Source organism: Galeopterus variegatus, unplaced genomic scaffold (genome assembly GCF_000696425.1).
Source record: "Galeopterus variegatus unplaced genomic scaffold, G_variegatus-3.0.2 Scaffold6901, whole genome shotgun sequence".
Lineage (NCBI taxonomy): Eukaryota > Metazoa > Chordata > Mammalia > Dermoptera > Cynocephalidae > Galeopterus > Galeopterus variegatus.
In genome coordinates this window covers 31,886-49,374 of record NW_007733012.1, presented here as the reverse complement: position 1 = coordinate 49,374, position 17,489 = coordinate 31,886, and the positions used below count along the sequence as shown (strand labels likewise).

At 37.6% G+C, this 17,489-nt stretch overlaps 2 pseudogenes; both read right to left on the bottom strand.

Annotated features, from left to right (window-relative positions):
- Nucleotides 1-1,063: 1,063 nt before the first annotated feature.
- On the bottom strand, nt 1,064-1,650 carry LOC103606861 (annotated as a pseudogene).
- A 360-nt stretch (nt 1,651-2,010) lies between these two features.
- LOC103606860 overlaps nt 2,011-17,489 on the bottom strand; it is a 45,661-nt pseudogene continuing 30,182 nt past the window's right edge.

Here is a 17,489-nt window from a genome sequence, read left to right as displayed (position 1 = left end):
TCCACAGTGCAGCCACCCCAGCAGGTCGAATGACTGCAAGCAATATAGAGGGGCTCCAAGCCAAGTGGGTCTATAACCAAAATTCAATTAGTGCTACTGCTATTAATTGAAGAGACAACAGAACAGATTTCATTATTCTCCCACAGCTTTTTAGTAGTTTCCCAAAGCTAAAACCATTCTGACAACTCTTAATAAGCTACAGTTGACAAATACTGTATGATCAAACATAGGCTGACCACGATCAAAGCCCCAATTTTTCCTGAGCCTGACTGCGTATGTGATCTGGAACACAGCAGGCGTCATGGAAGTTATTATTACTTTCTGGGGGGACATGGGGACTGGGGATCAAAAACTACCTAACCATACATATAAGTAAACAAAAGAGAACAAACTGATTAATTTAATTAGTAGTTCAGGATCCCTCTTGCCAAAAAAGTCATAACCTTCAAACTGATTAAGCAAAATAGGATTCTGTTACTCAGATGCTCTGAGTCTGGGAAGCACTGTGTTTGATGGCAATTCTAATCAGTTTTTACTTAGATTTTCTCAGGCACTTCTGCCTAAGACTACTGTATTGATTCGTTTTGTGTTGCTATAACAGAATACCTGAGACTGAGTAATTTATAAAAGAAAGAGGTTCATTTGGCTTACATTCTGGGTCAGCTGCATCTGGCACAGGCCTGAGGCTGCTTCTACTCATGGCAGGAAAGTGGCAGGGAGCCAGCCAGTACAAGCAGATCACATGGCAACAGGAAGCAAGAGAGAGAGAAGGAGAGAGGAGGTGCCAGGGTCTTTTAAATAACCAGCTCTCACAGGAACTAATAGAGCAAGAACTCACTCATTAATACCCCCTCCCCCAAGGAGAGCATGGATCCATTCGTGAGGGATCCACCCTCGTGACTCAAACAGCTTCCAACACTGCCACATTGGGGATCAAATTTCCACATGAGTTCTGGGAGGGCAAAACATCCAAACTCCATCAACTACTGGGTCCAGCTTCACATAAAAACATACCACGTTTCAGGGTGGTACCTTCCAAGGAGCCACAGTCTCCCCACCCTATTCAGTTGTCCACTTCCTCCTCCTCATTCTGTTCTTCTCCTTCCAGCCTTTCCTCATCATCGTCATTTTCCTCATCCCTGTTCTTGTCTTGCTCTTCCAAATCTGTTTTTGTTTTTGTTTTCTTCTTTGTCCTTCTTTTGCTCTGAAGCTTCCTCCGTGCCTTTCTGTTCCTGCTTATAAGCTCCCAGAGCATCTCTTAACGGGGTTAATGAACCACTGGAACTCCATCCCTCCCATGGCTGGCAGAACGTCACCGGCATTCAGTATCTCGCGCTTCCCTTTTTCATTGCAAAGTTGTTGACACTGGAAGTGGTGGACCTCACGAGGACGCTGGCGGCGCGGGACATGGCGCTCAGAGCCTCCTTGGAGGTGGTGACACCCTCTGGGAGCGTCTCCTTGATGACCCTGGTAATGGTGGCGCTGGGGCCCAAGCCTCCACCTCAGGCCTCCTCTACAGGGAGCTACCGCGTCGGAACTTGCAGTGTCGCCGAGGCTTCCGTCCTGCCCTGGGTTGCCCTCACTGCGTCTTGCACTGCCTCCTCCCCTAGCCCACCTCCCTGGCACAGGCCTGAGGCTGCTTCTACTCATGGCAGGAAAGTGGCAGGGAGCCAGCCGGTACAAGCAGATCACATGGCAACAGGAAGCAAGAGAGAGAGAGAGAGGAGGTGCCAGGGTCTTTTAAATAACCAGCTCTCACAGGGAACTAATAGAGCAAGAACTCACTTATTAATACCCCCTCCCCCAAGGAGAGCATGTATCCATTCGTGAGGGATCCACCCTAGTGACTCAAACAGCTTCCAACACTGCCACATTGGGGATCAAATTTCCACATGAGTTCTGGGAGGGCAGAACATCCAAACTCCATCAACTACTCTGTCCAGCTTCATGTAAACACATACCACGTTTCAGGGTGGTACCTTCCAAGGAGCCACAGTCTCCCCACCCTATTCAGTTGTCCACTTCCTCCTCCTCATTCTGTTCTTCTCCTTCCAGCCTTTCCTCATCATCGTCATTTTCCTCATCCCTGTTCTTGTCTTGCTCTTCCAAATCTGTTTTTGTTTTTGTTTTCTTCTTTGTCCTTCTTTTGCTCTGAAGCTTCCTCTGAGCCTTTCTGTTCCTGCTTATAAGCTCCCAGAGCATCTCTTAACGGGGTTAATGAACCACTGGAACTCCATCCCTCCCATGGCTGACAGAACGTCACCGACATTCAGTATCTCCCGCTTCCCTTTTTCATTGCAAAGTTGTTGACACTGGAAGTGATGGACCTCACGAGGATGCTGGCGGCGCGGGACGTGGCGCTCCGAGCCTCCTTGGAGGTGGTGACGCCCTCTGGGAGCGTCTCCTTGATGACCCTGGTAATGGTGGCGCTGGGGCCCAAGCCTCCACCTCAGGCCTCCTCTACAGGGAGCTACCGAGTCGGAACTTGCAGCGTCGCCAAGGCTCTGTCCTGCCCTGGGTTGCCCTCACTGCGTCTTGCACTGCCTCCTCCCCTAGCCCACCTCTGCCTCCACCTCCAATCGCAGGTGCATCCAAACTTTCCAGGCCGTAGTGGTTTGGGCCCGCCAGGGCTTCTGTCCTGCCGCAGCATGTACCGTATACCCCGCCCCAGACCCATTTCTCTGCTTTATGCGATCGCCAGTTCTGGAACTTTCTCCAATATTTATTCATTAAAGAAATTATGTTCAGGAATGTGATATGTTAGGTATTCAGACATACTCTCCAACTGAAAGTAATCAACAGTGTTGAGAAATAAATAGAACCTTTATTTATTTGTTTATTTTTATTTAAATAACTGANGCCTCCACCTCCAATCGCAGGTGCATCCAAACTTTCCAGGCCGTAGTGGTTTGGGCCCGCCAGGGCTTCTGTCCTGCCGCAGCATGTACCGTATACCCCTCCCCAGACCCATTTCTCTGCTTTATGCGATCGCCAGTTCTGGAACTTTCTCCAATATTTATTCATTAAAGAAATTATGTTCAGGAATGTGATATGTTAGGTATTCAGACATACTCTCCAACTGAAAGTAATCAACAATGTTGAGGAATAAATAGAACCTTTATTTATTTGTTTATTTTTATTTAAATAACTGAAGTGTTGAAAGATAGGAGAGGGAAAAAAAAAAAAAAATCAGACTACACTCTTAATGAAGGCTGGAATCCAGAGATGTAAATTGGAGACTGCACATACTTCTTCTTACATGGCATCTGCCAAACTTGGAAAAAAGTGAGCTGTGGTTTTTGAAGATATTTTAGTCACATGAAAAAAAAAAGAAAAAAAGAAAAAAGAAAAGAAAAGGCCTGGGCTTCCCCAAATAGTAAAATATAAATACACATTAAAGTTTGTATAATACAGTGTAATAAATTTTATATAATATCAAACCCTCCTCTGTGAAAATTAAGACCCTAATGTCTACACCCTTTATTTAATTGTAAATCAGAAATAAATATGTTTTATCTACACTGCAGGGCAACAGAAAACATTTTAACACTAAACATGAAATGGGACAAATATTAATATAAATTACATAATTTTATATAAATAAATAGTATAAGGTTCTCTTACATTATGTTTTAAGATTTTCAAAATTATATTATCTGCATGCTCAAAACAAAACAAAACTTCAAGCCAAAAAATTTAATTTAAAAGTATTTCTGTTTATCATTGCCACCAAGTGGCTAGCAGAAGCAAATACAAATACCTTCATCAAATAAAAGTCTTCCAAGAAAAATAATCAAATCATATATAATAAATCAAACATGAAAACATGAAATTATTCAAAATAATCAGAAGAAATAACATAAAGTAGAAATAAACCTACATAATATTCAGTATTGGAATTGTCAGAAGAGATTATGAATGTTTGTTTACTATGTTTCAAAAAATAAAATATAAAAATAATTATAAAAATTTATTAGAATGCCAAAATCAGATTCAAGTAAAGCCAAATAGATCTTCTAGAAAAAAAGAAATCATAATAATAATAAATAAAAACATTATGAATAACTTTAGCAAGTGTATAGACACAGCTACAAAGAGAATTAGTGAACTGACAAAGTATCCTCAATGAAGCACATACAGATATGATTTAGAAAATAAGAAATAGCTATTAATACATATATTAGTTTTCTGTTGATGCCATAATAAATTACCACAAATTTAGCAGCTTATATAACATAAATCTATTATCTTTCCATTCTATAGGTCAGAAGTCCAACACAGGTCTCACTGGACTGAAATCAAGGTATAGGCAGTATTCATTCATTTCTGAAGGTTAAGGAAAATCTATATTCTGCTCATTTGGATTTTGGTAGACTTCAGTTCCTGTTTTCTTGCTGGCTGTAAACTGAGGGTTAGTCACACCTGCTAGAGGCTGCCCTGTTTCTTTACTCCTGGTTCCTTTCCTACATCCTCAAAGCCAGCAACTGTGGGTCAAGTCCCTTCTCAGGTTGCATTTCTTTGGCACATTTCTGATGCTGTTGCTGTTGTTGTCTTATACCTTTAAGGACTAATGCAATTAAATTGGGCCCCTTTTGATAATCTTTCCATCTGAAGGCCCTTAAGTTAATCACATCTGCAGAGTCCCTTTTGTCATGAGAAGTAACATATTCATGGGTTCCAGGGATTAGGATATGAGCTTCTTTGGGTGATTGCTTTTGATAATCTTTCCATCTGAAGGCCCTTAAGTTAATCACATCTGCAGAGTCCCTTTTGTTGTGAGAAGTAACATATTCATGGGTTCCAGGGATTAGGATATGAGCTTCTTTGGGTGATTGTTAGTCTGTCTATTGCAACATATGAAGAAGATAGAATTAGAAGGTCAAACATATGTTTAACCAGAGAAAGAAGAATTTTAAAAAAGAAAATTTGTAAAGATATAACATCTGGGAACTTTTCCAAAATAATGAAATCTTCTAATCACTCTATAAGAAGCTCAAGAAATCTCAAGCAAGGGTAAATAGAAATTTGCATATGGTCACAGGAAGGATACCAAAGCACAGAGAAAGGTGTTTTTTTCATTTTTTGTTTGTTTGTTTGTTTTAAAGGAGCTGGAGAAAAAAATTCTGATTTTCTTCCAATTAGTAAATATTACAATGACAATTGACTTATAAAATACAAATAATAAAAGTGGAATGGTGGACCGATAGCTTCAGTATGATGGGAGAAACTTACTGCTGAGCTAAATTTATATACATAACTAATGGATTAAAGAAGTTTTGTGTGTGTATATACATATATATATACACACACACTGTATCAGTCTGTTTCTATTGCTTATAACAAAAAAACTGGAACTGGGTGATTTATAAGAAAATGAAATTTACTGCTTACAGTTTCTGAGACTAGAAAGTCCAAAGGCAAGGGAACACATCTGGTGAGGGTCTTCTCTGGTGGTGGCTTTACAGCAATACAGGGATTTCATATAGCAGAAAATGGCAGAGCAGAGAGATAGCGCCTCATGCACTCTCTTTTTGAAGCCCTAAGAACCATGCCCATGACCACCATTAAACTGTCAACTTAATTACCTCTTAAAGGCCCCACCTTTCAATTACCATAGTGGGATTTCTCAACAGTTATAAGTGGGGATTAAGTTTTGGGGGGACACTCAACCCAAGGCATACACACATATATAAATATATACATATATAAATATACACATGTGTACATATATACACACACACACATACAGAATGTTCTACCATAGTGGGATTTCTCAACAGTTATAAGTGGGGATTAAGTTTTGGGGGGACACTCAACCTAAGGCATACACACATATATAAATATATACATATATAAATATACACATGTGTACATATATACACACACACACATACAGAATGTTCATATACACAGCAAAAAAAAAAAAAGTCCAACCTTTTCACGAAGAAATCTTCAGGCTCAGGTGGCCTCACTGGTAAATTATATACAATATTTAAGGGATAGTATTAATAATACCAGTCTGATATAAACTCTTTCAGAAAATACAGGAAGAGAGGATAGTTCCTAACTTGTTTTATGGGGCTTTCATAGCCCTGATACTAATATTTAACAAGTGATAGAGTTTGGATGTTTTGTCCTCCCAGAACTCATGTGGAAATTTGATCCCCAATGTGGCAGTGTTGGAAACTGATTGAGTCATGGGGCGGATCCCTCATGAATGGATTACTGCTCTCCCTGGGGGAGGGGGAATTAATGAGTGAGTTCTGGCTCTTTTAGTTCCAGTGAGAGCTAGTTGTTTAAAAGACCCTGGCACCTCATCTCTCTCTTTCTCTTGCTTCCTCTCGTCCTGTGATCTGCTTGTACCCACTGGCTCCTTGCCACTTTCTGCCACAAGTAGTAGAAGCCTGGCGCCCATGCCAGATGCAGCTGTCCCAGAATCATGAGCCAAATAAACCTCTGTTCTTTATAAATTACCCAGTCTCAGGTATTTCTTTTATAGGAACACAGACTAATACAACAAGTATCTTACAAGGAAAGAAAAATATAAATCAATATAATTTGTGCAAAAGCATGCAAAGATTCCTTTAAAAGTTATCAACAAATTCAGTCTAGCAATGTATAATGAGAAAAAATGCACCATGACCAATAGAGATATATAACATAAATAGGTTTAGAAATTTATCAATGATACACCACATTATATACAAGAAAAAATACACACTATCTTACTAGGTGCTAAAAAAGCATTTAAAATTTAGAGTACATAAATGATAAAAATTCTAAGAAAAGTATGAATAGAAGGAAACTTCCTTAATCTGATAAAGGACATCTCTAAAAAAGTCCATAGGTAATACTAAAATTAATGGTAGAATATTAAACATTTCCCACTAAGATAGAAAACATAGCAAAGATGTCCTATCAATTTATTTGTATTTGACATAGTATTGAAGATTCTAGTCAGAGTACTAGAGTAACATACAGAAACAGGAATCATAGATGTAAGAAAACTAAAATAACTTTATCAAGGGATGACAAGATTGTGAATTAAAAGAAAATCCAATGTAGTCTATAAGCAACTACTAGATTTAATGAGTAAACTCACAAATATCACAAGACAAAAAATTAAAAAAATCAGTTATATTTCTAGACACTAGAAAAAAACAATTGGAAAATAAGGTATAAAAGCTATCGTATAAATTAAAGACCTAAATCAATAGAGAGATATTACATATTCATAAATTGGAAGATTCAATGTTGTTAAGAGCTTAATCCTCTCTAAAATGATTCAATGCAATCTCACGTAAAATCCCATCAGGCTTTTATAGAGAAATTTAAAAATTGATTTTAAAATTTACATAGAAATACAAAGGATTTTTCAATCCCATATTCTCCATGCAGTGATTCACTCAGTAATCCAGGAAGCAACAATCTTTTGACCTGGACTTCAAAAGAGGAGTACTCTTTTACAATTGTAACAGGAAAGAAGAGACAGTTTGCTCATGATTAAATGCTTTGACCTAGAAGTTATATTGATTATGCTTATAGCCCCTTGACAAGAACCGTCCTATGGCCCCACCTATTTTTAGAGTCAAGGGAATGTAATGTTCATCTGTAACACCCTTATGAATAAAAAGAAAGGAAAACCAAAATTGTTGAACTCCAAAAATTTAGCATTGTGACCTTGAGAAAGGCATGCATTAATGTTCAGAATGACATGAACATAAATATTCACAGCGGCATTTTTTATAATAACTAAAAAATGAAAGTCATCCAAATACCATCACTATCAGCATGAGAAATGTCAGTGGACATGGTAAAGGAAGAACTTACAAAAATCTGCTTCTCCATAAAGGCAACAAGAACACTGGCAAAACTGTCAAAATGAACTTTTTCAGTACTCTGAAAATTAAATGATAACTAATAATAATCTAATATGCTATTTTTTTAAAAAATGGCTGTTTCAATAATTTTGTGGTATATTAACTTTCTCTACTTTCAGTCCCTGTCTCTCAGTTCCTTGGTAGCCTTGAAAATTAACAGCCCTACAATTACAGTGGAAAACCTCACAGCCACTGGAGAGTACATACTAAAATCGGAACTCTCAAAAGCACCATTCTCAGAAAACTGTCATTATTTAATTTGTCTGACAGTTCCACAGAAACCCTCATTTATATGGCTTGTCTTTGTTTGATCTGACTCAAAGCTCACTCAGTCCAAACAACATCTTCTTAGAAGAAGTTTGTCAAAACAATCATCAACAACTGTTTAAATCACAGCGGCCTGAGACTGCAGTAACAGAGCAAACAAGAAACTGACCAAAAACACTTCAAAGGAAAAGCTGGGAATAAGAAACTCATAGGAAGTTTTGAAAAGCTCTGACATATTTCTGGGAATCTAGACACAATGTATATGCATAGGTCTGTGCTCATGCCTACCATTGACATTTGACCAGGAAAGACCTGAGAGCGCCTCTAGCTGATCTTCTTGAGGCTCTACACAAGCAAGAGGTAAAGCCAAAGTCCAAGATGTAAAGTGCCTGTCTGAGCATTGGGGCACATTCCAGCACATACACAGAGCCCCTCAGCAAATGTCAGGGATGCATTGGTTCCAGGCAGTTAAGAAAATCACTGTCTAATCATTAGTTGATTAGTAAGCAAACAGAGCAGATACTTCATTGGCAAGATATATTAAAGAATAAAATTTGCAGAATTAGTTCAGGAAATTCACTACAAAGAAAAAGCAAAAACAACAACAGAAACAACAAGAGACATTGGTAACAAACAAGAGAAGGAGGTTCTGATTTACAGAGTTGACACATTGTATGGTTTAAAATTTAATATTCAGGGCCGGTCCCGTGGCACACTCTGGAGAGTGCGGTGCTGGGAGCGCAGTGGCGCTCCCGCTGTGGGTTTGGATCCTATATAGGGATGGCCGGTGCGCTCACTGGCTGAGCGCAGTGTGGACGGCCCCAAGCCAAGGGTTGCGATCCCCTTACCGGTCACAAAAAAGACAAAAAAATAATCATAAATAAATAAATAAATAATTATTTAATATTCAACAAAAAATAAGTCATACAGAATAAAATATATAAATGGTGAAAAAAGTCAATAGAAACAGTTTCTGTGAAAGCCCATACAAAAAACTTAATAGACAAAAACATTAAAGTAGCTATTTTAAATATGCTAAAATAGCTATAGAAAACTATATCTAAAAAAACTAATAAAAATTTAAAAGGAATATCTCACAAAGTAAGGAATATCAATAAAAAATATGAAAATTATTTTTTAAAACCACATAGAAACTTTGAAGTTGGAACACAGCAATTGAAATTTAAAAATTGATAGAGGGGTTTAGTAACAGACATGAGCTGGCAGAATAAAGAATCACTGAAGTCGAAGAAAGATCATTTAAGAATATTCAGTCTGAGAAACTTAAAAAAAAAAAAGAAGAAGAAGAAGAAGAAAGACAAATGAAGACCTGTGGGACACCATTAAATATACAAACACACATGAAAATCCCAGGAGGGGAGAAAAGAGAGAAAGAGACAGAAGGGGTATTTTAAGAAATAATGGTCAAACACTTTGCAAATTTGATAAGAAACATCCATGAAACTCAATAGAAAGAAACTTCAAGAAAGATGAATTGAAGGAGATCTACACCTCATTGAATCATAGTCAAACTACTGAAAGACAAAGAGAGAAACTTGAAAACAGCAAGAGGGATCCTCAATAAGATAAACAGTTTATTTCCCATCAGAATGCAATGGAGGCCAGAAATCAGTGAGACGACATATTCAAAGTACTAAAAGAAAAAGAATGTCAACCAAGAACTCTATATTTAGCAAAACTGTTCTTCAAAAATGAAGGAGAAATTAAGACATTCCCAGGTAAAAACAAATGTTTTGCTAGCACACCTTCCCAACAAGAAATACTAAAGGGAGTCTTTCAGACTGAAATGAGAAGACACTAGACAGTAACTCAAATTCACATGAAGAAACAAAGAGCACTGGTAAAGGTCACTATATAGCTAAATACAAAAGGGAGTATAAATATATTTTTTGTTTGTAACTATTTTTTTCTCAGTCGAATTTAGAAGACAACTGCAAAGTGATAAATGTAAATCTATGTTGTTGGTCATATAATGCCTAAATACGTAACTTGTGTAATAATACTAGTGCAAAGGAGGAGAAGGTATGGAGCTATACAGGAGCAATGTGTTTGGATACTATTGAAGTTAAATTGGTATAAATCCGAGAAGACAACTGCAAAGTGATAAATGTAAATCTATGTTGTTGGTCATATAATGCCTAAATACATAACTTGTGTAATAATACTAGTGCAAAGGAGGAGAAGGTATGGAGCTATACAGGAGCAATGTGTTTGGATACTATTGAAGTTAAATTGGTATAAATCCAAACTAGATTGTTTTAGTTAAGTTTTTTGGTGAAGCCACTTAAAGAATACCAGAGCAAACACTTAGAAAATAACTCAAAAATAATATACTAAAAGAAATAACAAGTAAATTGAAATGATACACAGAAAAAAATATTTTTAACACAAAATAAAAGCAGTTATGAATAAGGAAATCAAAAAGACATAAGACATATATAAAACATAGCAAAATGGTATGCATAAATCTTACTTTATTAGTAATTACTTTAAATGTAAATGGATTTAATACACCAATAGATTGCCAGAATAGATAAAAAGGTATAATCCAACCATATGTTATCTACCAGAGGCACAATTTATATTTCACAACACAAATAGGATGAAAGCAAAAGACACAAATGGGTTAAAAGAAAAACTATGAGTAACATCACTAAGATGGCTGATAAGACAATCTAGTGTGACCCCTTCCCCACAAGAAATCAACTGGAAACAAAGCACAAAACTGCCATCCTGGGGCCACTAGACCTCAAGGAAGAGACGAGACACCTGCAGGAGCCAGAAAGGTGTGGAAAACAATGGCAGGTTGGATGAAGAATCACTTAACATTACCTGACTTCAAATTATACTACAAAGTATACATATAGTAATCAAAACAGAATGGTACTGTCATAAAAATAGACACTTAGTCCAATGGAACAGAAAAGAGAACACAGAATTACAGTGAACTGATCTTTGAAAAAGGCAACAAGAACATACACTAGGGAAAAGATTACCCCTTCAATAAAAGGTGCTGGGAAAATTGGACATCCATATGTCCAAGAATGAAACTACACCTGCACCTCTCACTATAAACCAAAATCAACTCAAAGTGAACTACAGACTTAAATATAAGACCTGACACTATAAAACTACTATGAGAAAATATAGGGGGAAAGCTTCCAGAAGTAGGATTGGGCAGACTTTCTGAATGAGACCACAAAAGCACAAACAACAAAAGAAAAAATAAATAAGTGGAATTTTATCAAACTAAAAAGCTTCTGCACAGCGAAGGAACCATCAACAGAATGAAAAGACAACCTCTAGAATGGGAGAAAATATGTTAAAACTATACATCTCAGAAAGGATTAATTTCCCGAATATACAAGGAGCTCAAACAACTACACAGTAAAAACACAAATAACCCAATTAAAAAATGGGCAAAGGAGCTGAACAGACTTTATTTGAAGGAAGACATACAAATGGCCAACATGTGCTTGAAAAAATGCTCAACATCACTAATCAGGGAAATGCAAATCAAAACAACATTGAGGTATCATCTCACCCCAATCAGACTGGATATTAAAAGCTCTGAGAATAACAAATGCTCGAGTTGATATGGAGAAAGGGAAACTCTTCTACACTGTTTGTGGGACTGTAAATTAGTATAGCCACTACAGAAAATAGTATGGAGTTTTCTCAGACAAGTTCAGATAGATCTACCATACAATCCAGGAATCTCACTTCTGGGTACACATGCAAAGGAATGGAAATCACCATGTTGAAGGGATATCTGCACTCCCATGTTTACCACAGCTCTACTACAATAGATAAGACTTGGAACCAACCTAAATGTCTATTAACAGATGACTGAATAAGGAAAATGTGGTATATATGTACAATTGAGTACTATTCAGCCATAAAGAAGAGTGAAATTCTGCCATTTGCAGCAACATGGATGAGCTTTGACAAAATCATAAGTGAAATAAGCCTGGCACAGAAAGAAAAATACCACATGTCCTTATTCATAAGTGGGAGTTAAGAGAGAACAAAGGAAGAAAGACAGACCACAGTGGTGTACTGAACTTGCAGAGAGAGAGAACAGACCTAGGGCTGCCAGAGCAGGGAGTGGGGGAGGAGCATTGAGGAAAGTTTGGGTGGGGGACTGTCAGGCCTTAAAAACTAACGCCACCTTAAGTGACATTACAAGTGGCGCCATTATGGGCCCACAAGGGCGTATTAACGTGGCAGCCTAAGACGGCACCGGGAGGAAGTAAGGTGGGAGTGTCTGCGGGAACCTTGCCTTAGCCCTTATTGGCCAAATACGTGCTTCCGCACTCATGAACACTGCGTGATTGCAATAGGTAGGCATTGAGACAGGATGCATGCCCTTGACCTTTAAGCTGATAGGATTATGTTAAAACCTCCCCTCCCCATCTGCCTATAAAAGCAAGTGCTTGTGTGATAATAAATGGAACTGCTCGACAGAACCCCCGCTGTGTCTGAGTGTCCTTTAACCGGGCTGGTTGGGGCCGTCGGCTGTGCTTACCTCTCTTCACGGCTCTTTTCCCCTGTCTCCTTCCAAAGGGGACCAGAGGGAAAGAGCAATCCGGGCCATTCGCTCGCCCACCAAAAGGAACGAGGCTAGGGCTGTTCAGGTCTGCCGGCGGCAGACCTGACAGGGGACACAGGGAATAACTACAATTTGAGGTGGTGGGCATGTTGATAGCATTGATTTTTCTCACCACCTCTTGGGCATAGGTGCTGATGGTCAGCTCTGTGCCCCACGAATATGTATAATTAATAATAAATTTAAAAATTAAAAAGAAAGAAAGAATCCCTGGCCATTCCACAGGCCAATGTGGTGCATGGCACAGAGCAGCTATCTGGAGTCTACAAACTGCTGCAGCACTTTTCACCTAAAGCTACTTAGACCTTGTAGGGGAGAAAAGTGCCATGACTGCTGGGAAAAAGACAATTTTGAAAGACCCCATTCTATTTCCCAAGCCAGTGTAGCTACTTGTGAAGTTTCTGTGCCCACTTAGAAGGAAGAAGCCACAGTCAGCAGAAAGAAAAGATCACTTTGGTGTGCTCTATCCCCTACCCCCAAAGCCAGCATAGCACTATATACAAAGAAAGCCACTGGACCTGCCGTCTCAGAGGTGAGAGAAGAAAGTAAAAAGTGGGTGTGTGATTTGCCCAGTGGTCTGAGCCTTCACGAGGGACTCATCTAGTGCCTTTCCCATGGAAAGCATTTGAAGTGCTGGGGGAGAAGGGCTGGTCCACCAGGGGTGCATCAAGGCACAATACTAACAGCTAATTTGAATCCTGGTAAGCATAGGTGCCACACAGTGGAGACTGGCTATTGCAATAGTGGCCCAAGGGGCACAATTTGTGGAAAAGACTCAGACCTGGGCTGGATTTTCCTCACAGTCCAGTTGTTTGTGTGGAGTTTTCTCATGACTTGGAAGTGACTAAAAGACCAACAATTAAAACCTACTTCATAAGAAAAGTCTTTCCTAGCTTGAGAAACAAAGGCAAGGAAACAATTTAGCTCAGGCACAGTGTTCAAGTTCATATCCCCACAGTAAGTCATCCTGAACCCAGGAATTAAGGTTAGAACAGCAAATCAGTTACAGTGCAGTGTTTATGTGGTGGTGGTCACTATCAATCTACCACAGACTGGAGGCGGGGGGGAAGAAAACTACCAGAGATAAAGTTCTGATATTGAGCAGTAAAAGTCTAATACCACCAAAGAACACCTACAAAATCAGAAACAAATAGTCATCTCCTCACATGTGCAGGCATCAACCTAAATACCAGAGATAAAGTTCTGATATTGAGCAGTAAAAGTCTAATACCACCAAAGAACACCTACAAAACCAGAAACAAATAGTCATCTCCTCACATGTGCAGGCATCAACCTAAATACACAAAGATTGAAAAACGAAAAAACAAAAAGAAATATGACACCCCTGGAAGAAACCAACAAACCTCCAGATGTGGACCCAGAAGAACAGTGGATTTATGAAATGTCTGAGAGAATTTACATTAATCCTCTTAAAGATGCTCATGGCTTCACAAGGAAATTCAGATATAAAATTAAATAATATTTGGAAAGTAATCTAGAAGCATAATGAGGAACTTGAGAAAGGAATAGATTCAATGAAAAAAAAAAAAAATAGAAATTCTAGAATTAAAGAATACATTACCTGAAGTGAAAACTTGATAGAAAACTCCAATAGCAGATTTGATCAAATGGAGGATAGAATCAGTGAGCTCAGAGACAGACCATACAAAATTTTCCAATCAGAAAAACAAAAAGAAGAAAAATAATAAGAAAAAACACAGCAATTATGGAACATCATCTAGTGAAATAACTTTAGCATAATTGAAATGCTTGTAAGGGACAAAAAGGAAGAGATCTAGAAAATATAATTAAGGAAATAATGGCTGAAATTTTTCCAAGCATAGAGAAAGATGAGAGCATCCAAGTACAAAACAAACCCAATCCAAAGAGGAATACCCCCAGGCACATCATGATCAAATTATCAAAAACCAAAGATAAAGAAAGAATACTGAAAGCAGCAAAAGAGAGGAAACACATAACACTCAATAGAGACCCAATATGGCTTTCAGTGTATTTCTCAGAAGAAATCCTACAGTCCTGGAGAGAGTGGGATGATACATTAGATGTGCTGAAGAAAAAGACAGTCAATCAAAAATTCTATATCCAACAAAATGAGCCTTCAAATCTGAAGGAAAAATAAAGTTTTCTTAGACAAAAAAAAAAAAAAGAAAAGCTAAGGGAATTCATCAACACTAGACCTGTACTATAAGAAATGCTAAAGAGAGAGAGAGTTCTTCAATCTGAAATAAGGTGGCACTGAAGTTTAAAATATTTCAAAGTATAAAACTCAATAGTAAACTAAGTACAAGACAAATTCAGAATACTCCAATGCTGTAAGGGTGGTGAATAAACAACTTATGTCTTTAGTATGTAGACTAGAAGACAAATCTATAAAGGTAATGACAAAAACAACTGTGTAAGAGATAGGCTATATTAAAAAATGTCATTCAAAACAACAAAATGTCAAAAACTGGGGTGGCGGGATGGGAAGGAATGACAATAAAGTGTAGAGTTTACTTTTTTTTGTAATGATCTTAGTTAATTTTTTATTAGTTTAAAATAATCTTTTATAACTACAATTTTTTTTTATATAACTTCATGGTAACCATACAACAAAAACCTGTATTAGGTATACTAAAATAAATAGCATGAAATCAAAATATACTACCAAAGGGAAAAAAAAAGAAGATGAAAAAAGAAGACAAGACAGAAAAAAATTAAAAGGGATCTACAAAACAACAAGAAAAAAGGTAACACAACAACAGTAACAAGTCCTTATATATCAGTAATAGCTATAAATGTAAATGAATTAAGTTCTACAATTAAAAGACACAGAGTAGATGAATGGATTATAAAACATTAACCAACAATATCGAGTCTACAAGAAACTCGCTTTACTTATAAAGATACACATTGATTGAAAGTGAAGGGATGGGAAAAAAATTCATGCAAATGGCAACCAAAAAAGAGCAGGAGTAGCTATACTTATGTCAGATAAAGTAGACTTCCAGTAAAGAAAAGTAAAAACAGATAAGGAAGGTCATCATGTAATGATAAAGGAGTCAATTCAATGAGAGGGTATAAAAAGTTAAAATATATACGCACCCAACACCAGAGTAGCCAGATATACAAAGCAAAAAACATCATACCTAATGAGAAAGATAAACTCTAACACAACAATAATGGGGGGCTTTAACATCCCACTTTCAGCAATAGACAGAACATCCAGACAGAACATTAACTAAAATAAAAAGAAAGAGACAATCTCACCTCTAGACCCAGTGGAACTAACCAACATTTATAAAACATTCCATCCAACAGTTGCACAGTACACATTCTTCTCAGCAGCCCATGGAACATTCTCTAGAATAAATCATATGCTAGGCCAATAAACCAGTCTCAACAATTAAAAAAAATTGAAATTATATCAACTATTTTTTCAGACCACAGCAGAATAAAACAGCAGATCAATAACTGAAGAAATGTTAGAAATAGTACAAATACATGGAAATTAAACAACATGCTCCTGAACAACAAGTGGGTCAACAAAATGATTAAAAATAAAAGTTAAAAATGTCTGGAGACAAATGAAAATGAAAACACAACATATCAGAACATGTGGGGTTCAGTAAAAGCAATTCTAAGAGGGAAGGTTATATCAATAAATGCCTAAAAGTAAAAAGTAGAAAGTCTCCAAGTAAACAACATAATGTTAAACCTCAAGGAACTAGAAAATTGAGAACAAAACAAATCCAAAATTAGTAGAAGAAGAGAAATAATAAAGATCAGAGCAGAAATAAATGAATTAGAGATTTAAAAAACAATACAAAAGATCGGTAAAATAAAGAGTTGTTTTTTCAGGCCGGCCCGGTGGTGCACTGGATAGTGTGCCGCTTGGGAAGCGTGGCGGCGCTTCCGCCCGAGGGTTCGGATCCCACATGCAGACCGGTTCCCGTTCACTGGCTGAGCGAGGCGCGGGAGCGACACCAAGGGTTGCGATCCCGTTGCCGGTCCCCGGTCTGGTACAGGGGCAACACTGAGGGTTGCGATCCGGTGCTGGACACGGAAAAAAGACAAAAAGACAAAAAAAAAAAAAAAGAGTTGTTTTTTCAAAAAGATAAACAAAATCAGGAAATCTTTTAGGTAAACTAACAAAGAAAAAAGATAAAAGACTCAAATAAATAAAATCAGAAATAAAAAGGAGACATTACAACTGATACCTCAGAAATACAGAGGATCATAAGAGATCACTATGAACAGCTACACACTAACAAACTGGAAGATCTAGAAGAAATGGATAAATTCCTGGACACACACAACTTACCAAGATTGAATCATAAAGAATTAGAAACCTAAACAGACCAATAATGAGTAATGGCATTGTAGCAGTAATAAAAAAAATATTCCAACAAAGAAAAGTCCAGGACTGGACAGCTTCACTGCCAAATTCTACCAAATATCTAAAGGGGAATTAATATCTATTCTTCTCCAAGTCTTTCAAAACATTGAAGAGGAGGGAATACTTCTAAAAATATTCTGTGGGGTCAGCATTATCCTCACATGAAAACTGTAAAAGGATGCAACAAATAAAAGAAACCACAGACAACTATTCTTAATGAACACAGATGCAAAAAGAGTCAACAAAATACTAGCAAATGGAACCCAACAACACATTAAAAAGATCATTCACTGGGCCGGCCTGTGGCTCACTC